This window comes from Alosa pseudoharengus, unplaced genomic scaffold, assembly GCF_046254945.1.
Source record: "Alosa pseudoharengus isolate Yale_2024_CS ecotype anadromous, Long Island Sound unplaced genomic scaffold, YU_APseudo_1.1 YU_APseudo_1.1_scf_3, whole genome shotgun sequence".
NCBI lineage: Eukaryota > Metazoa > Chordata > Actinopteri > Clupeiformes > Clupeidae > Alosa > Alosa pseudoharengus.
The window spans coordinates 6,151,262-6,160,069 of record NW_027468718.1 but is presented as its reverse complement, the minus strand read 5'-3'; the positions used below and the strand labels follow the sequence as shown (position 1 = coordinate 6,160,069).

General features: G+C 41.2%; 1 long non-coding RNA gene across 1 annotated transcript; it reads right to left on the bottom strand.

The window, feature by feature from the left end:
* Positions 1-6,867: 6,867 nt before the first annotated feature.
* On the bottom strand, positions 6,868-8,517 carry LOC143099578 (uncharacterized). The gene is made up of 4 exons (XR_012981674.1): positions 8,428-8,517; positions 7,498-7,662; positions 7,347-7,416; positions 6,868-7,163 (listed from the first exon to the last, which is right to left on the bottom strand). It is a non-coding gene; the product is annotated as an uncharacterized LOC143099578 (long non-coding RNA).
* Positions 8,518-8,808: the final 291 nt, after the last annotated feature.

Sequence of the window (8,808 nt, the reverse complement as noted above, 5' to 3'; positions counted from 1 at the left end):
TAATTTATATAAAACATTCACTAGTAGTGCTAGGCCTAGTATGTTACTGTCACAATGTTAGGCTGAAGATGATGTGCTGCTGGTCAACGTTAACATGGAGGTTTAGCTGACTTATGTAACGTTAACTCCTCGTAATCATGTACGGTTTTGTGAGTTTAATAGGCGAACTTTAGCAATATTGATATAAGTTAACTTTAAGTCACATCTGACTATCATTAACCGTTGTTCGGACGAACAGCGCGAATGGCTGTTGCTGCAAGCAAACATCATCAATGAGCTCACCCAGCTGACTAACGTTAAATATACCTTGCAAAACTGAGTTATGCTAACACCATCTTCAGCCTGGCATTTTGACAGTAAACTCAAAAAACATACAGTATATGTATAAATGATTATTCTAAAGTTTCACTTGTAAGTAGCCTTCAGTTTCAGTTGAAAATTGTTATCTAACACTGTTTATCTTTTCTTCTATTTCTGCTACGTGCTGCTTCACTCTGCTACTGGTGGTGGATCAGGCTGACTGCAACCGTTGGTCTAACGTTAGGATGCAGCACACGAGAATTTCTAAACGGAAAAAAGTGAATAAATGTACTTGCTTTTCAAACTGATAACAAGTTGTCAATGGTTATTTATGCAAGTTTGTGTAGCCTAAACCATACCTAGGCCTAGCCAAATTTATCCTGGCTGTAGATAAAGCAGGATATGAATTTCCCAAAATTACTGTATATAATATTACAGCACTGGTATTACTACTGTACTTAGTTACAGTATGATCAATAAGTACTGTGATTAAAAATACGGTAGACAATTCAATGCTGTATACATTACAGCACTGGTAGTACTACTGTAGTTTGCATTTACAGTATCAGGCATAGGTACTGTGATTTCATATACAGTAGGTGTACTGTAGAGTGAAATACAGCAACTTGCTGGTTATTTGCTGCCAGCAAGTTGCTGTAAATTTTACGTTAAACTTTTTACAGTGTAGGTACTTTTTACTTTACTTTACTGGTTAACTCCCTCCTCTTTCAGTCTATGCTCCTTGCTCTGGCTCTGTTTGTTCTTCTAATTCAGTGGTCCCCAAACTACGGCCCGCCACCTCATTTTGGGTGGCCCCCCAAAACATGTCCGTGGTATATAGCAACCGGCCCGCACGGGAGTACGACATCGTCAAACTATAACCTCCGCAATTTCCCCCATTCATTCTCTATGGCGAGTCTTAACAGTACACATGTAATACTCTTTTTGTAGGAAATGTAGGCCTATCTGCAAACAATGTAAGAGGCCTATGCTGACTGCATCAGTGCTCAAAGTATTCTAAACGTTTATCAATTAATTGTTAATAACTAACTAACTTATATTCAAGTAATTTTTCTGGGACTTTCTGGGATAATTATTTTTATTTGTTCAAATGTTGAATGGTGGTCATTTCAGACCACTTCAGCACTTCATAAAATTCTCATAGTTCACACATTTTTAATGAAATATACTTTTGGGACTACCTGCTAATACTTTTGGGAATGCAAAAGTCTTTTTATTATTATTATTTCATTTGAATTACATTTTACATTGATATGGCATGATGGCAATATAAACACAGCTAACAATGGTATTAAATTGCAAAAGCCTATAGATTAAATGTAATGGAATATTCAACTAAGGTAGACTGCTGTTGTTCACAGCACTAAGCTATTTATGGTTACTGATATACTCCGAGTCTCTGGCCCTCTCTTACAGCCAGGCATAGTAAGCTGGCCCTCGGAAGAAAAAGTTTGGGGACCACTGTTCTAATTCCTTGTGTTTTCTGGTAGACGCTCCGTTCGTTTCCATGGTCTCTCGCGCTGGTTTCACTGCAAACTGCGTGCAGCCGACGTAGCATTACGGCACAGTGGTCATGGGAAATGTAGGAAGTACTGCCGGGGGATATATGACCGAAAACAGAGCCTATTTATCATGCATGTAATGCCTCATGCATCACCGGCCAAACTGGCTAGTAAGTTTTTATTAACACCCGCCAAAATTAATTTTAACCGCATTTGGCGGGTGTTAATTTAGAACCCTGATATAGCAATATATGCATAATGCATGCAGTTAAGTGTATGAACAGTATTAACAGCAGCATAGACCTGCTATCTATATGATGCCAAATGCACAGGAATGCATGGATAAAAAGCATTCCTTTTGCAAGTGGGCTACGTAATAGGCCTGTCAAACTCGATTCCTTTTAAGGATCCGGGTTATTCTGAGTCACTCACTAAACTGATCCGGGTTGAATGAGTCACTTGAGTCACCTGAGTCAGTATTGCTAAATCGCAAAGAAATTCAGTCCTACGTTCAAGCAGTGCAGTGGGGTGCTTCATTTCATTAAGTGCCTTCTCATGTTGGATGTGGATCCTCCATGATTTGAAACCAGGTTTTTGCAGTACTTGCATTTAGCCTTTAGAGTTTTGCTCTTCTGGTCAAAGTGCATCCACACATTGTTCATCTTTTTGGTGCTCATGTTCAGAAACGTTGATCTTATTGACAGAGAGGGTAGCCTATATTATAATAATTAATTATTTGTTGTTGTTTTGTTAACAATAGAAAAGTTTGCCTAGGTCTAATGCTACTCTGCTACACAATGTTTATTACCACTACTATATACTAATAGTAGGCTACTAGGAATCTATTCTAATAAGTATTATAGGCTGCTAATACTAGGCAACTAATATTATTATTAATCATAGCTATACTGTTAGGTAGCCTAATATAATATAATATAATATAATATAATATAAAATAGCCTAATATAATAGCATCAAAACCTCCACCCACTCACGGGAAAGAAAGCAGTTTCGGACTGTCTTCGCGACCTAATTGCATTTTAAAGTAGGCTATGCGTGCAGAACATATGTTATTTCAGAACTGAAAGCATGGCTTTTGTTGTGGATTTGCTTTTCACCTTGACAAGGAGTTACTCGCTCCTCTAAAGATCCACTCATGACAACGTAGCCGGCTGATTCGGCTGACTCGCACTCATAACAACGTAACGTAACCGGCCCGCCCCGCTGATCCGACTGACTCAGGTAGGCTAGCCTACTCAAGCAACTCCATACAGAGCTTGCAATGTTTCGGACTGTCTTTGCCACCTAATTGCATTTTATAGTAGGCTATGCGTGCAGAACATATGTTATTTCAGAAGTGAAAGCATGGCTTTTGTTGTGGATTTGTTTTTCACCTTGACGAGGAGTTACTCGCCGCTCTAAAGATCCACTCACGACAACGTAGCCGGCTGATTCGGCTGACTCGCACTCATAACAACATAACGTAACCGGCCCGCCCCGCTGATCCGACTGACTCAGGTAGGCTAGCCTACTCAAGCAACTCCATACAGAGCTTGCAATGTTTCGGACTGTCTTTGCCACCTAATTGCATTTTATAGTAGGCTATGCGTGCAGAACATGTTTTTTTCAGAAGTGAAAGCATGGCTTTTGTTGTGGATTTGTTTTTCACCTTGACGAGGAGTTACTCGCTGCTCTAAAGATCCACTCATGACAACGTAGCCGGCTGATTCGGCTGACTCGCACTCATAACAACGTAACCGGCCTGCCCGGCTGATTCAACTGACCCGGGTAGATACTCAAGCAGCTCCATGAGCGTGCAGTTCGGACTGTCTGCACGACCTAATTGCATTTTAATATGCTACATCTATACACCAAATCTAATTATGTCTAGGCTACATGCAGAACATTGAATGTTATTTCAGAAGTGAAAGAATGGCTTTTGTTGTGGAATTGCTTTTCACCTCGAGGAGGAGCTAGTCTACTCGCTCTAGCAGATCCACTCATGTCAACGTAGCCGGCTGATTCGACTGACTCGTACTCAACGTAGCCTAACCGGCCGGCTGATCCGACTAACCCGGATTGCTACTCAGCCACTCCAATCTGAGTCCCATGGTCTGCGAGTCTGCAATGTTTCCGGCTCTGCGGGAAGTTAACCAGTTATCTCGGACTGCCTGCTCACTCAGTCGCTTGAGTTGATTTGTGGAGTTGTGGTTGCCTACGAAATTGTTACATTTTTGGCAGCTACGATGGCTAGGGCTAAGAGGCTAGCTAATGTTGCAAGAGGTTTGTGTGTGGCGCTGTTTATCGTTTTAGATTGAATTGTAGTAGGACTCAACTGATCCGAGTTAATGATACTAGAGACTCGCGACTCATGGGTTAATTTAAAGACACGGGTGAAAGATCCGAGTGAGTCACGACTCAAACACCTTTACTACGTAATAATTTATTATCACCCGGAGAGAAGAAATACTCTTTTCTGATTGGCGGGGGGGGGGGGGGGGTGGCCTTTAATTCTGAATAACAGGACACCGTTCCATATCAATGCTTATGAATGGTAACTATAACAACCATAGTAGGACGACGGTTGCAGCGCTCTAGAATCTTTTGGTTGCCGGCTTCCAAACAATGGAATCAACTGTAAACAAGCTAACTGCCCATGCTAAAGTTGTACAACAAGCTGAACTAGTGAGCTTCTTTTTAAACAGAACCGCATGTTTCCAGTGTTTACAGTGGCAACCGGGTGATAAGCGGGATAACGGCCTTCGAGGTGTGTCCAGTTATACGGAATTAATGGACTTGGGCGGAGGCAACTCCCCTCCGCTGCGCGTCGGGGAGTTTTTGCCCCTCGCCCTCGTCCATTAATTCCGTATAACAGGACACCTCGGCGGCCTTTATCCCTTACATAAACACTTGCATGGAGTAAACACATGAATAAATACATGGAGACATATGGATATAGCACTTTGTGAATTTATCCACGAAATTATGCTTTGCAAACCATATTCCCAAGCTTAAATAGCTATATTTTCCCAACATACAACATTTCCTGGCATAGATCACCATAATTTCATAATAGATGAACGTTGTCCGTCGAAATGTCAGAAGTTTGACGATAACTAGCATAGCAATAAACCTACGATAGAGTAACTAGCATAACAACAAACCACCGAACTATTTTTAACGCGTTCACCAAAACGAACAACAACTAGATTCTATTCTAAAACTTGATGCAGATACACACTAAAACACTGTTGATCTGAGTCTTTCAGTACATTCATAGTTTTATATGTCATAAAGTTATTCGTTCTATGGACTCACCGAAAAGCACATCTCCTCTCTCGTCGCGTTTGCTGTGTGCATGGTGGTCTCTATGCGTTGCTAGGGGTTTTCGCTCAGCTTCGTTTTTAGAAGATCGGACACCTTCGGAAACATGGGGGTCTGATTGGCTGAATCTCTGGACGGCTTCGTTTTTAGAAGATAGGTTTTTAGACACATGGGCTCTGATTCGGCCCACACACATGCCTTCTCATGCGTAGTGACTATGAGAGCAACATCCAAAGCGTGGGTTCGAATCCCACCAAAGCGCTGTCAAAACTGCTGAAGTAAGTACTTAATGTGGATGAAATAACTTATTTTTGGTTTTAATGTAATGTAGTACATTTGCTGTAAGTAGAATGACTTCTGTCTTCATTGATAAACACAATATTTATTAGTATTGTAACGATTTGATAGCGACACACACAGTTGTCCAATCAAAAGGTTTATTAGCTGAGAACGAGAGCAGGGACACAGACACAGAACACAATACAAACGGAGCAGGTCAAGTACACACACACACTACACATACAGGGGAGGACGCAGCCCCCCACACAAAAAGGATCACACACGAGGGAGAAACACAGACATAAACCCCAAATGTTCGCTCCCGCATCCCAGCATGCCCTGCGTGGGAGAACGCTATGCAATGTCTTGTGCGCCGACGTTACAGTATTCTTGTTGTGGACGTATAGCTTATGATGAGCAACATGAATAAAAACGATGGATAAAAAGAAGGGACAAGCATGTACCATGTAAAATGTTGAATATTTAATTCGGGCTGTCAATCCATGAAAAAATGCAATCTAATGAATTAACATACTCTGTGATTAATTAATCTAAATTAATCAACATGCATCTATTTTTGCTATAAACATATCTTAAAAACAAGTTTGGCAGATGAGTGAATCAATAACCAGACAAACAAACATTATAGACTTTATGGTTCAACGTGTCTCTCTTTTATTATAATTGTCCCTTTGGGTCAGGCATCAGCATAGTGCCTGGTGTCAGATTTTTAGCATTATAAATGCAAATGACTGAAGTTAACACTCACTGTCAATGACACGTGCAGAGTAGGCTACCCTAACACCATGGTAATGTGTGGAATACCACCTATGATTTATCTTTTTTTTGGCCATTCAAACGTGTAGATTTTTGTTCACATAATGACCTGTTGCTTTTTCTATCCAGCAGGTGGCAGTCCAGGATAAGAAATAGCAGAGCCGTACACGGCTCTGAGAAATAGAAGTTCCATAAAATAAACTAAATAGTAGGAACAAAGAAATTAATGCAGCATAGCCTACAAGTGCAAATGGAAATGTAATGTGTGAAGTTATTGGAATGGAAATAAATGAAACCACCTTCTAAATACTTTTCAAGATATTTTTTTAAGTGTGCAACAAATGTAGTCAATAGGGTAGGCTCAGCAAAACGTTAGCAAAGTTAACTTTGACAAGGCTGGCGGCTAGCATTATTGTCATCATAACTCGTAGGCCTAACTATGGATTGTTTTGCATTGACGTGCTACTTCAGACTTGATGAACTCCTATGGTAGGCAACGGAAATTCCTTACTGTAGAAATAGGTAATTGATGCTCCTGTCAACAGTATTGGTCAGGGCGTTCTTGTTGAAACGTAGGCCTAGGCTAAATGTTAGTATGTCTATACAACTTGTCAGTGCATAGAACATAGACATGACAGTGTGTTATATATTCTACATATTATACATATAGATTGTTTATTTTAAACTACAAAACAATAATAAAAAATAAAAACATCAGAGCAGAGACACGGCATAACTGTTCAGTGTAGAGATGCAGAACACAGTGGTGTGGATGTTTTGTTTTTTTAAACCACATACATCACATCACAGCAGACATAGAATGGTTTTTTTTTGTTTTTTTTAAAGAAACGTAGTGTCACTGTCCTGTAGAAGAGTTGTTGGAGGGTGGCTGGACCGGTGTTTGTATGAAGCCTCCACACCTCGGCAAGGTCCCGGTCCTTGTGGAGGGGAAGTCAATGTCTGTAAACACACACACACACACACACACACACACACACACACACACACACGGCAAACAACTATGGCTTATTTTCAACCAGCTTTTATGGTGATTTTTGGCCTTCACAAAAACAGACAGAGTATTTAAGCAACTAATGTTTATTTTTATTAAAGAGAATTGTTTTTAAAGAAAACTATACATACTGAAGTGGTTGCTGAGAGGAGGAGAGACAGGAAGAGGGGACCACTGCTGGTGGGGCATCCCTGTACGTGCCTGACAACACACATCACAGCGTTAGCACAGTGCATCACTCATACATTACTCACAAGCATTCACATCAAAATGTATACTTACAGTACAGGGAGAGTCGACCTCAGCGCTCAAGCACTTTAGCGACAGGTGGAGGGTCTGAGGAGGAGGCACCTGGCTCCTTGTTCCGGGCCAGCACATAACTCCTCAGGAGGCCTATCCTGGACCCAGCTATCTATCACCGTCAGCTGTCGTACCCAATCCAGATAGCTGTAATAGAAAAACATTGTAATAAACTTCACTGACTAATTGCACTGTTAATATACATTAGCCGTTTGCCTCCCCTGGGGTTTTGGGATAACATTGGTAACATCAATGTTAATGTCAGGACATCAGACCATTAGGATTCACGATAGGCGTGTTCGTCTTCATGCAGATCTGTGCAAGATCTGAGCAGATCTGACTTGAAGTGATGCATGCTGTGTTGAACACAATGAGGCCTCTAGGAGGCTACACAATCTGTGTCCATTCATTTCAATGCATTCTTATGGAAATCGCAGTTACACTTTAAACATAGGGTTTGTATATTTACGCTTCAAGTTTCGCTACAGCATTTATATCACAGCCACCCAAGGGTCTTACGAAGATAACTACGTTTTCAGATTTTAATATCATGCATTATTCCGAATTTGAGAGGTCTCCTTAGGAGACTGTGTGTTTCCATTCATTCCTATGGGAAACGATCGCGGTTACACTTTAAACAGAAAGTTTGTATATTTACGCTTAGAATTTCGCTACAACATTTATATCACAGCTACCCAATGGTCTTACGAAGATAACTACGTTTTCAGATTTTCATTTTATGCATTTTTCCCAACGCGAGAGCTCTCGTTAGGAGGCTACACAATCTGTGCCCATTCATTTCAATGCATTCGCGGTTACACTTTAAACATTAAGTTCGTATATTAGCACTTCGAATTTCGCTACAGCATCACTGCTAAAGTTGTCCGACCACAGACAAAAAATGTAACGTACGTGTTGTTTAGATATGAAGAACTTTTCTTGCGAGCAGTGAAAAATAGAGTGACTACAGCGGAACAGACGTACGCTGAACTTCAACTCAAAACTTCACGCTGGGGAATTCAGCCAATCACGGACCAGAATGTAATAGAACAAGCCAATGAAAACATGCAAGGTTTGTTGTAAAGGCGGGACATGCAAATAAGACAAGCCAATGACGGGTCAGACAAATGAGACACAGATAAGACACAGGTTTACTGGCCGAGCAGTGGCCAGTTACCGTTCTTCGATGTTGGCCCCGATGGCGGCGTGAGCTGCCGTCCCGTGCGCGGGAGCCCACGGGCGCCTGGCTGCCGCTTTCCTAGACCTAGCCCCGCAGCCCTGCCTAAAATTGGA